Source organism: Lynx rufus, unplaced genomic scaffold (assembly GCF_022079265.1).
Source record: "Lynx rufus isolate CCGP_SWC_20201006 ecotype Redwood Valley unplaced genomic scaffold, mLynRuf1.p SCAF_4, whole genome shotgun sequence".
NCBI classification, from domain to species: Eukaryota; Metazoa; Chordata; class Mammalia; order Carnivora; family Felidae; genus Lynx; species Lynx rufus.
Genome location: NW_025814856.1, coordinates 149,436,936 through 149,450,246, shown reverse-complemented (window position 1 = coordinate 149,450,246; position 13,311 = coordinate 149,436,936). Strand labels below are relative to the sequence as shown.

The 13,311-nt window shown below is 36.7% G+C and overlaps 1 protein-coding gene across 3 annotated transcripts in view; it reads left to right on the top strand.

Moving 5' to 3' along the window:
• CHCHD3 (coiled-coil-helix-coiled-coil-helix domain containing 3) overlaps nt 1-13,311 on the top strand; it is a 285,119-nt gene that overhangs the window by 125,832 nt on the left and 145,976 nt on the right. The gene's annotated exons all lie outside the window — the stretch shown is intronic.

Sequence of the window (13,311 nt, the reverse complement as noted above, 5' to 3'; positions counted from 1 at the left end):
TAAACTCAGAGCATTTGAGAAGGTTATAATCACTTAGTAAGTTTGCTAAAAGTTACGTAGAGTAGAAGACTCTATGAGGTTCTTTTATAGACTAGGTGTCACTGACAGATGTCCTTGATGAAGGGTCCAGATGACATTAATTCATGGGCTTTTACATATAAATGAAGCACTTGCCATTTAAACAGTCCTTTTCACTGGGTAGACTATGTAGCTATTGGTATTATTAATTCAGGTATTGAATAATATTGAATTTATTGCCATGTGGTTCTAGAATAAGTAAATAATGGACACATTGACTTCTACTTTATAGATGACCGTAAGTTAAGACCTCTTTAGAACACTTCAAAGGTCTTTAGGTGCAGTATTTTATTGCCACCTCCCTGGTTATCATTATTCTTGAATGCCAGGGGGCAACTCCCATGAAAAGGGAGACACTTAGAATCTTTCTGCAGGTAATGAGCATTTGGTTTTACTACAGTCTATAATTTGGACTTCAATGGCAAATCGTTAATACAGACTTGAGCTTGGGGTGTCATAACACCTTTTGTCAAGCACCTTTGCTCAGCAAACACTATATGGTGTGAGCTTATTGTAGTCTGTCTCTGTTAAAGTGAACTTCTCATCCATCCATTTAGGGCTGTCTTGAGTGCTTTCCTTTTCTGTAGTTAAAAATCTCTCAGGCTTGGTATTACCTTCCTGGACAGGATTGTTTATTGTTTAATTCTTTACTACATTTCCTGCCCTTCACTTAACTCTTATAAAATCTGTAGCTTACTTTTAAAGCTGTGAATTTTGTTCCGAACTCTTTTTCTCTACCAAGTGTGTGTGGAGGTACAGTAGAAAGGGCTGTGACTCTAGGATTCCCAAGCCTGGCTGGTCACTCATGTCCCCTGTCAAGCTAGTAAAAAACATAAATGCCTGAGTGGACTGGTGGTTACAGGGTGGGACCTGGGCAAGTGCATTTTTAAAACACAGGATTTTATTTTATTTTATTTTATTTTATTTTATTTTATTTTATTTTATTTTATTATTTTATTTTATTTTTATTTTATTTTTTTTAAAATAAATTTTTAAAATATGAAATTAAATATGAAATTTATTGTCAAATTGGTTTCCATACAACACCCAGTGCTCATCCAAAAGGTGCCCTCCTCAATACTCATCACCCACCCTCCCCTCCCTCCCACCCCCAATCAACCCTCAGTTTGTTCTCAGTATTTATTTATTTATTTAATTTTTTTTTCAATATATGAAATTTATTGTCAAATTGGTTTCCATACAGCACCCAGTGCTCATCCCAAAAGGTGCCCTCCTCAATACCCATCACCCACCCTTCCCTCCCTCCCACCCCCCATCAACCCTCAGTTTGTTCTCAGTTTTTTAAGAGTCTCTTATGTTTTGGCTCCCTCCCTAACTTTTTTTTTTTCCTTCCCCTCCCCCATGGTCTTCTGTTAAGTTTCTCAGGATCCACATAAGAGTGAAAACATGGTATCTGTCTTTCTCTGTATGACTTATTTCGCTTAGCATAACACTCTCCAGTTCAAGCCACATTGCTACAAAAGGCCATATTTCATTCTCATTGCCACGTACTACTCCATTGTGTATATAAACCACAATTTCTTTATCCATTCATCGGTTGATAGACATTTAGGCTCTTTCCATAATTTGGCTATTGTTGAAAGTGCTGCTATAAACATTGGGGTACGAGTGCCCCTATGCATCAGTACTCCTGTATCCCTTGGGTAAATTCCTAGCAGTGCTATTCCTGGGTCATAGGGTAGATCTATTTTTAATTTTTTGAGGAACCTCCACACTGTTTTCCAGAGCAGTTGCACCAGTTTGCCTTCCCACCAACAGTGCAAGAGGGTTCCCGTTTCTCCACATCCTCGCCAGCATCTATAGTCTCCTGATTTGTTCATTTTAGCCACTCTGACTGGCGTGAGGTGGTACCTGAGTGTGGTTTTGATTTGTATTTCCCTGATGAGGAGCGACGTTGAGCATCTTTTCATGTGCCTGTTGGCCATCCGGATGTCTTCTTTAGAGAAGTGTCTATTCCTGTGTTCTGCCCATTTCTTCATTGGATTATTTGTTTTTCGAGTGTGGAGTTTGGTGAGCTCTTTATAGATTTTGGGTACTAGCCCTTTGTTCGATATGTCATTTGCAATATCTTTTCCCATTCCGTTGGTTGCCTTTTAGTTTTGTTGATTGTTTCCTTGGCAGTGCAGAAGCTTTTTATCTTCATGAGGTCTAAAACACAGGATTTTATATGTCCAGGCTTCATTGTGAACAACTGATGGAGGTGAGAGAAACGAGGCCCTCTCCTCCTCTTGTTGGTACCTGGCAGCCCTGTGGTCGAATAGCCTTTTGTGTAAGCTGAACAAGGCTGTTGGTTGGGTGCGCCAAGGCCTGGGTGCCCATATCCGTTTTCAAGCGTCTTCCATGTAATGTGACTGTAACAGCTATCTGAAACATGTTATACAGTAGTCATAGTCTTCATATTTTTGTAGAGATTTAAAGAAGCTATCCCCACCCTTCCTACCTCTCGTCCCACCCCGCTTCACATCACTTCTTTCGTATTCGGTCTTTGAGAAAAGAGTACTGGCCTTAAAGACAGAAGACCTGACCTCTGGGCGCTTCAGCTAATGAGCCTGAGATATCCTGAGTCAGTCCCCTCGCTTGTAGCTGTGCTTCAGTTTCCTCTCTTCCAAAAGCAGCATGGTATTTTCTTTATAGCCTTCTTGGTAGGATCCAGTGAGCTAACATGCATGCATTCACTTTGTAAAAACACACTGGTCTACTTCTTGATTCCCACAGTGGCTGGGTCAGTGTTTCTTCTCAAAATGGGTGATCAACAACCTTAACAGGTTGTAACGGAAGGTTCTCTGAATAACGATGTGTTGTTTCCACTCCTCCTCCTTAATTCTTCTCTTCTCCCCCGCCCCCGCACCTCCCTGTGAGGCTTGCAATTCCACACCTTGATTCACTCCTAGGAATTAGGATATGTTTTGCCTGCAGTGGGTGTTTAGTGTTGGAGACTCACCAGTTAGTAAGTACATGGAACTTTCTCCTTGGCCTTTTTAATGGTTTAATTCCAATCACGTTGTTAAAGCAATATTTCATTACTTCTGATTTTCCTAATTATCATGCAGACAAACAGTGGGGATCATGACATTAGAATAAGTGAGTGGCTTATGATTTTTGCCTCAGAAAGAGAAACTCTTGCTGTTTTTCTCCCCCCTTGAGCAACGCAGCAGTAATAAATGAGCAAGTCCAGAGTACTTTATGATAGATAGTTAATGGTGCTGTGCCTCAGCCAACAGGCCTGTTTCCACAGCATCTGTCACAATTCAGAGTCATTAGCATACCTTTAATGGTTTCTTTTCAAAATAATTTCTACTAGGGCATTTAGAATGCATCAAGGAAAAATATTGAGTTGTAGAGATGAGGAATTTTAAATGTAGACAAATGGTTTTCATTCTCTCAAATGTAATTTTGATAAAATGGAGAAACCACATAGCAACATATTATACAGTGTACCACAATTGACAACATTTAATGTACTATCTGGGAATTATTTTTTCAGACATTGGAAAATAATTAACAAAACAAATTTTTAAATAAAAATCTAAACTTAAAAAATTGTGGGGTTTCTTAGCCCCCTTACTGCCACCCTAGGCTTTCTGATCTGTGTTTGGATGGTCCTTTGGTTGTCTTTCACATTCTGTTTTATGATCAATCATGGAATCAATGTTTTTCTCATCTTATAAGATGAGAAATGTTTTGTTGGTTGTATGTCATTTTTACATAATACTGGTAAGTATTAGCCTTGTTATTTACTTAGTTGTGAGGGGGAAATCTTCAGAGCAGCAAATTAAGCCATCTTTTTCCTGAAATGCCAAGTGCAGGTGAGAGGAGATCTTTATTAGATTTTTAAATATGAATGCATTTACAGTGACGTGTTTTTTTTTTAAACAAATGACTTTCTTTACTTTTTAAAAATGAAAGCCAGTGTGTATTTTAGCCTGTACACATAGCTATTTGAATAATAGTTCCTTATATTTGCAAAGGATCGTTTTTTGGATCCATTTATAAAATGTTCTTTCCATACTTAATGTCTACAACAGCACTGTGAAGTAGACTGGGCACCCGTTACCTATTTCTCAAAGCAAAATTGAGACCCTCCAGGAGGAACTCAGATATGGCCATGTTTGTGCAGGTGCCAATTGGAAGGGCTGGGGCTTCTGAGTTGGATCTGTCTTTTAAGTCCTTTTATTGAATATTGTTTTAATTCTTCTCTGCCTCCTGGGGTGATTTTTGTAGTCTTACCTATACTGAAATCTTACACCTCTTTGGAGAGACCCTGTTGTTTCTGTATCCTTTTCTTGGTCCTTCAGAATCAAAGAATTTGATTTTCAAAGGTCTTAAGACTTATTTGAATTACTCTAAGATATGAGTTCTTAAAAATTTATTTGAAATATTGATACTTTTTGAGGTCATTTGTACATTGTTCTAGATTTTTTTTTTTTTTTTTAATGAGACTACTTAAAATTTAAAGCCATTTGACTGAATTGGGAAAAGGTATTATCCATTTCTGGAGGATATCACATACATTTTTACATTCTGCAACAATTACTGTTACACTACTTAGGCAAATAAGTATAGGCTCACTAAAATATGGAACTTGCAATTTTAAATTTCATATTAGTATATGTTTATGGTTAGTCTTCATCCATAGGGTCTAAGAAAGCACATTTTCACGTTCCATACAATGGGACAGTGTCAGGGGCAGAGGGGAAGTAGGGATATATCCCTTCTCGACTAGGATGAGTCCTGCAAGGTACAGATACTACTTTGGTCAGAACTTACTTACTAGTCCCCATCCAGCATCAAAGGAAGCTAGGAAATACCCCCTCTCCCTATGTGCCAATCCCCCATGATAATGAGCCAAGCTAAACATCAGAGGCCCAACTATCGATAAAGGTGAGATGGATATTATGAGGAGTTATCAGTCTGCCAAAATTACAAGGTCTTCAAGACTGATACTTGCTTGAGCTTTCTGATGTGAAGCCAATTTAAAAAGTATTTAGGTATTTAACATTCTTTGACAACTCCTTTGCGATTATAAATCACATTGACTTTTTGATTACATATATTCTTTTGAAAACACCAAATACTATTATTTTCCTAGATATTATAGTGATAAAAAGTTGTCAGTAAAATTTAGATTCTTTAAAGAAATTTTGAAAAGGGGTGATGGACGAAATGGAATTCTAATCACTTGATTTCAACTCATTTCTCTTTCATTTGAGTCTTTGAAGGGAAAAAGTGAAAAGCAACATTATTCTTGAAAAATTCTCTCTCAGCATCTAAGCAGCCGTTTTTAATTACAGAAAATGTCTTCAAAATTTGTTTTGCCATTTTAAAGTTTTAGCTGTGAGAAAGTCAATTGTCAGTTGTGAAATGGAGGAAAAAAATCTTGAAGTAAAAAAGCCACTTATACATTATGTTGAGTAGACGTATGTTTTTTGAACGTTAGTGACTGATTTCCCATAGAAAATTTTTCTTCTTGAATTTGGTATCATTGTTGGTCATGTAAATACAGAAGAGTCTCCACTGTCAACCAATTCATGCCTGTAGAAGTATGACTGGCATGTAATGAGAATTGTTTAAAAATAAACTGAAATCACACAGTAAGTGTTTTTCCTTCTACAGAGCCTCCCTGAAGCTGTTGTATTGATTCTGTTACAACTGCCCTGCTCAAAGTCTTGCCCCATCCTCCCCTGCCCTGCCCCACCACCTTCTTTCTTTTCTTCCTTTTTTTCCCTTCTTCCAAGAATTGCCTTTAAAAGCACATCCTTTGAATATCCTCCAAAGTGATAAATCTTCATCAGCTGAGAATAGATTTGATATTTTGGGAACGGGCTGAAGTCATTTAGAATCAAGGCTATTGGGTGATAGAACTGTAATAATATTTTCAATTCGATACAAGGAGTAACTGTAAAGTAATTAGACCAATTTTCTTGAGTTTTTGGAAGGCTAGGAAGGAAGTTCCAAAATAGGATCTCTCAGCCTGATGTGTATGTTTGTTTAAAATATTAGTTTTATTATTTGATAATCACATTACAAAATTTGTGTATTTATTTATCCTCTTACCTTTGGATTTGCCCCTATGTCTTTTTCCTAAGGGCTGTGTTTTGTGACTGTTTGGGGGATCACTGTCACAGTTTTATTTTATGATGATAGTCCTTTTGGAGTTTTTACTGATAATCTGTATGTCATATTTGAAATATAGTAATTAAACTGACACACACCAGAAGAAATCAAACTTTACTCAATGTTTAATTATATAAATTGGGTACCTGATAGATTTTTTTCTTTTACAGTTTAACATTTGAAAATTGGCCGTCAGGTTTTTGTGCTTATCTTAAACATAATCATCATGTAGTTCCATATTATCAAATGCAATGATATTATTTTAACACCGTCAAATAAATGATATACTTAGTGCACTATCAATTTACTTTGCTTGGAAAATACAACTTTCAAAAATAAATTGAAGTGCTCAGCAGTTACACTAAACATTTGAGTCTTTCTATATCTATTAAATGTAAAACTTAATGGTCTTTATTTAAACTTAAAACTATGGTTCTCATTTCCCTATTTGTTTTGAACTTGATATCTCAAGTTTTTAAGGCTCTAATTTTAGAAACTTTTGCATTCTTTTAAAATTTTTTTAATATTTATTTTTATTTTTGAGGGACTCAGAGTGCGAGTGGGGGAGGGGCAGAGAGAGAGGGAGACACAGAATCCGAAGCAGGCTCCAGGCTCTGAGCTGTAAGCACAGAGACTAACATGGGGCTCGAACTCGTCATGACCTGAGCTGAAGTTTAGATGCTCAACTGACTGAGCCACCCAGGCGCCCAAAACTATTTTGCATTCTTAATGCCACCAGAGATTTTTCGTTCGTTTTTCTTTTCTTTCCCTGAACTTCTTGTGTAAAGTTTTAAAATAAAGTGAAAATACTATTGAATTTGCTTTGGTAAGGAAGCAGGAAGGAAAATAAATTAGTACAAAAGCCAAATAGGCGTGCTTAGATATTGAGATAACGAACGTACCTTTTGTTTCTGGTTATTTGTGCTACGTGGTTTGTTTCATTTAACTTTTGATTAATAAAATTATGTCTTCAACTATGATACTACATAATAAATTTAAAGCACTAATAGTAGTGAAGTAAGGAAGTTATTTTATTAAGTTATTTTTTTGTCAGCTTGTTTTAAAACTTTAATTTTATATAAAAAGCAACAGTGTTCATTAGATTTTCTAGTATTTTAATAGAGTGGTCTATCTTATAAATACTCAGTAGCTCATGTCTCAAGAATGGGTAAAAGTGGTTCTTGTTTGGCAAAAAGAATGCTGATTCATGTACATTCTTTTGTAGAATAGACAACTGATAAAACGTAGCTTGGTAAAAGTTTTAAGATGGTGGTATAAAGGTTATTGTGGGTTTGAACATTCAAAAACAAAAGAACATACAATTCAGACATTTCTTCTCATTAAAGACATTATCTAAACAGATTATAATGTTAATTTGTTCATTTATTCACTCATCCATTTATACAATAAAATATATGTATCAGGCTGTAAGCACACTAATAAGAGATAAGTTTGCACTGAAATAGAATCCTATCACTTTTATTTATTAAAAAAATTTTTTTTAATGGTTATTTTTGAGAGAGACAGAGACAGAAAGAGAGACAGTGCCAGCAGGGGAGGGGCAGAGAGAGAGGGAGACACAGAATCCGAAGCAGGCTCCAGGCTCTGAGCTGTCAGCACAGAGACTGACCCGGGGCTTGAACTCCTGAGCAGTTAGATCATGACCTGAGCCAAAGTCAGATGCTCAACCGACTGAGTCACCCAGGCACCCCAGAATCCTCTCACTTTAGACCTTAGCTTGATATATACAAATTTTTACTCTGCGTGTATATTTATAAAATTGGAATATGGAATCAGTCGTTAAATTCTTGGAGTTAATTCTGACCTGTTGGAATAAATTTAGCCTTTGGCATTTCCAACAGAGTGAAGCCTTAAATGACATGAAAGTCCAGTATGAACTCAGCCTCCCAGCCAAACTGACCAAGGTCACAAGAAGAGTTTTAAGTGATGTTCCAATCATAAGGCTCTAAAATGGGCTGATTTTTATTCCAAAAAACATTTAATGAGTGGCTACCCTGTTCCAGGCCCTCTTTGGTGCTGATTTTCGGCAAATCAGGTACATTCCAAAAATATTGAGATACTCTTGAATTTCTCATTGTTTTCTTTCCCCAAAAAAAGGCCAACCAAAGTTTTTAGTCAAATTATTCTCCTATGGGTAACTGAACATATCTTATCAAGACCAAATATAGTAATCATCAGTATAACTTATCAGTGTTGGATGTAATACCTATTTTTACCCATTTTATAATTCCTGGTGGCTCTTTGGATAGTGGGTGTATACAGATGGTTCTGTTTATCATTTTCCATAAAAATGTTTATGTGACCTTTGTAAGTCTGCCCTCTGAAGATTATGCATCATAGAATCTCCTGTGCTTATTAGTATAGTTGCTGACTGGTATAGATTGTGGTTTCAAATTTAATTCAGAAGATATTGTGAGCACTTTTTGTGTGCCTAGTGTCAGTGGTCTACATTTTAGCGCATCTTCAGTAGTTATCTAAACAGCTTAATTTTTCTTTTTAAAAGTTCTTTTAAAACAAATTTTATTAATGCAGCTTGAATTTACATCTTTGAGTGTTAGACGAATGATTGCTTACTCTTCATGTTAACATTATGTGTCCAGCTTGCTCTTGCATGTTTTCTTTCGGTCTCTTCCCTTTTCTTCATTTACATCACTTTTAAAGAAAAGAAGTTTGAGGTCATTTACTAACGTGTATTATTTTAACTTTCAGTAAAATACAGGAATTCATTTAGGGGCTTGACAACCCCTTTGGGGTGTGTGTGTGTGTGTGTGTGTGTGTCTGTGTGTGTGTTTGCGTTTGTGTAGAGACAGATGTGTATGTGTGTGTTAATATACACACAGTATTGAAGAAATTTAATCTACTGTGTTATATTCCTTTGACACAAAATATAGAGTTCTGGAATACCATGCCTTATTTGGAAAGTGTTATTTCAGGTTAATTTTACATTATTGTGCATATTTAATTAATTCCTTTTAGTTTGAGGCAACAGTGTATGCTCTTAAGATGAGCCTTTTTAAAAATTGATTTTGAAAGAAACCCCTAAAATCCAAGATGCCATTGTGATTCCTAATGGTGATTTAAAAGAAGCATTCCCATTAAAGTCAGGAGCAGCATAGGATGTCCATTATTTATTTTGTTCCAGAAGTACTAACCAGTACTATTAGGTAAGAGCAAAAAATGGAAGAGAAAACATAGAAGAAGTAAAATGTCCCTTATTTGCAGGCTTTGTACCTAGAAAACCAAGGAAATCAACTGACAAATTTTCGTAAGCTAAGAGAATTAAGTTACAGGAACTGTCTATAAAGTTAATGAAGAAATTCTCTGTCTTGATAAGGAGTGAGTTCAACAAAAGAACGTTTAGAGTAGGCTTCCATTTTGGAAGACAATTATGTAATATATAGATGATTACATCAACATAAAACAAAACCAAATGTTTATTGTAAAACATTTGTACCGATGATATTGAAAAAGCAAGATATCCATACCCTACCACTCCTGAAGCTCCTGAAGACTAACTACTGTTAATATTTTATGTATGGTTCCTGTTTTTTTCCATTATATATGCAGACATACATATGCATACACACACACACAAACTTTTGGGGAGTGTGCATGTGGGGCAGGAGGGTACAGGTTAGGGCTCATATTGTATTACTATTATAAAATCTTTTTTAATGCAGAAATAGGTTGTGCATATTTTTTCTACATTATTACTTTTCTGTGGGAGTCTTTTCATGGATGTATAGTTTGGATATTTGACCATTTCCTTATTTTTGGATGTTGTTCCTGTTTTATTAAATTTTATCAACAAAGATAGGAGAACGTACCCGTGGGCTAAATCTTTGCAAATATCCATGATGTATTTTCTGGTTTTTTTGATAAATTTCTAGAAGCAAATTTGTTGGGTCAAAGGGTATATTTGAATGTTTTTGTTTTTATACACACACTGCTAATTTGAATTGCCCGTTCATAACCTTTTTTACAGGATTTACAAATATTTTTATGTTTATGGGGTGCCTGGGTGGCTCAGTCGGTTAAGTGTCTGATTCAGCTCAGGTCATGATCTCACAGTTTGGGAGTTTGAACCCTGCTTCCAGCTCTGTGCTGACAGCTCAGAGCCTGGAGCCTGCTTTGGATTCTGGGTCTCCCTCTCTCTGCACCCCCCCTCAAAATAATAAACATTAAAAAAAATTTGTTTCAATTTTTAGAAAGTCAAATCTATCACTTTTTATAGTGAGTATATGCTTAGAAAGGTCTGTCTGTCTATAAGATTTAATTAGTTTTATTTTATTTTTTACTTTGTTCTGAGTTTTTTACAGTGAAGTTTTTATTCATTCTTGTATTTATTTTGGCATATGGTATGAAGTTTTTCTAGACAGTTTTGCCAGTAGCAGTTTTTAAAATAAATAATGTATCCATTCTCCTCAGAGATATCTTGGCTATTTCATACCCAAGTTCTAATGTAGAATTAAGGCTGTTTCTGGTGTTGAATTCTGTTTGTCTGCTGTATTTGCCAATTCTTGAACTAATATCACATTATCTAAATTGTAGATTTATACTTTAAAAAATTTATCAAGGCAATTCCCTAGTCGTGGCCATTATTTTTTAAAGTTTCTTTATTGATACAATTCATCTCTTCTTCACAATGAATATTAGTCTCTTTTCATTAAGTATTTTCATACTTGAGACCCTTGGTTATTCTTTGTGCCTTGAAATACCTTCATGTAGTATTTGGAATGTATATGTAAATAGAAATTTTTGTGCTCCTAATATTACTTTAGATATTTGGTAATTTATTCTTTAAGGATCTATTCATGCTTATTCCTTATCCTTTCTCTTTTCTTCTCTTATTGTTTGCTAGAGTCTCTTCTCGCTATTTGCTACTAAACCGTTTATCACTCTTGCATGTCTGGAAGTTTTGTGACCCTTGCAGCCAATCAGATGCCTGGCAGTAGACATCATACGTAATGTGGGTTTTGTTATTAATAAATAACATCAGTTTGTTATTTATTGAGGTTCACCTGTGAACTTCATTTAGCTAACTCTTCCTGTTGTCATTATGAACAAAGAGAAGTACTTGTTTGCTTTTTCAGAGGACATTTGTGTGATGTGTTTTGCTCTCTTCATGTTTTATGGATGTTGTCGTACAGCACTTTCAAGTTGTAATACTAGTCTGGATCCCATCATATCATTTTTAGCTCTTCAATGTATTTCATATAGATATCTTCTTTTAATATTAAAAGCACACAGGAGAAACTGTCTGAAAATTCTTCTGATGTATAAAGCCACAGGATTCAACGATGTGAAATTATAGTGGGTTCTTTAGTATCTTCAGAGAATTGCAATTATTAACACTGAGAGTGATTTTCTTTCTTGTAGTTGTTAGAGAACAATTTAGAAAATTGATGCTTCTGTCAAAAGTCTGGATGAGTAGGATACAGGCTCAGTCTGGATATGGCAACATTAAGAACCCCACTAACTGTAAAAAAGAGAGTCTACTTTATACTCCATTAAACTGTTATACATCATAAATAAATTATTTCAACACTTGTTCTCATCTTTATCAAGGACGATAAACAAGTCACTGTAAGGATTTTTTTAATGAATGTAATAGTGTTCCCCTCTTCTGCCTTGTGTGACTTTCTGCCTTTCCTTCTCCAAGCATCTCTTGACCTCATTAGAAACAAGTGTATGCCTCCTGGATGGTCCCTGTCAACAAATATAGGCCTAGAATTGTTATGGGGGTGACACTGGAGGAGGTCAGATGACTCAGGGTGACTTGCTCCCGAGCTCTTCTCATTAAATAAATGATTTCGGCCACTATCCGGTGTCCCTGAATCTGTTTCCTCATCTTTCAAATGACCATAGTTACTTCAGAGGTTTGTTCTGGAAGTTCATAGAGATGAGACATGTGCTTTGTAACCTTTCGTCACTGTAGTCCTGTTACGTTTCTGTAGATAACGATTCCCGTAGTTGTGTTTGGCAGTGTTAACAAGGATTGGGAGATCTATACTGAGATTCCACGGTTGGACATGGGAATCCATGTGCTGTTGTTAGTGCTTTCCCACGTTGCCCTGTTGTCTTCATAAACACCTCATGCTCCCTGACTAGGTCCCTGCCCTGTCTGACCATCCATCTGTCCCAGCGGTTTGCCAGAAACGCAATCAGAAAAGCAGAGGAGATGATGCCATTAAGGGGAACAGGATTGAATTCCTAATTTTTGGTGTCTCCAGCAATGTGGAGAACCCGGCGTCCCTAGGAGGTGGGCAATTGGTTGGTGAAGGTGGAAGGTTTGAGAGAGCTTGTTAAGGAGGAGAAAAATGAGAAAAAGAGAAAAATGAGGCTGTGGTTGAAGAGATGGAATCTCCAGTTACAAATCTATGTAGACAAGCAGAGCACCTGTAGAAAGAACCCCAGTCTAGGAGTAGCTGTTCCAATGAGTGGCTGATGGTCTCAGAGGGGATGTTTTGAAGAGGACAAGGAAAGGCATTGATGTGAGCTGAAGTGTGGTTATGCTGAGCAGCAGGGAGTCTTAGCAGAGGGAGCATAGCTGAGGATGGCCTCGGGAGTGGTGCATAGATAGGGATGCCTAAGCAGTAACTGCAGCTAGTCCCCCACCCCCACTCCCACTGTATGAAGTTGTAAGGAATCTAGTGCCTTCTTTTAAGTACTGTCGTCGAGGATGACTACAAAGGTAAGAACTGGTGTTGTAAGTAGTGACATTGGCCACTTCTTATGTTGGATATAGTCACAAATTTGAGGAAAGAATCCAAAGAATTGCTGCCCCATCATAATCTTTTTGGTTTGAACACACAGAGCATGATACCTTTAGCAGATGGAATCATGTAAGAATGGATGAAAATGGGCCCGCCTAAAAGTAAGGCCCACCTTTATGATTGGGAAGCATCAGCTTTAAATTATTTTGAGAGGAGGGGCGCCTGGGTGGCGCAGTCGGTTAAGCGTCCGACTTCGGCCAGGTCACGATCTTGCGGTCCGTGAGTTCGAGCCCCGCGTCGGGCTCTGGGCTGATGGCTCAGAGCCTGGAGCCTGTTTCTGATTCTGTGTCTCCCTCTCTCT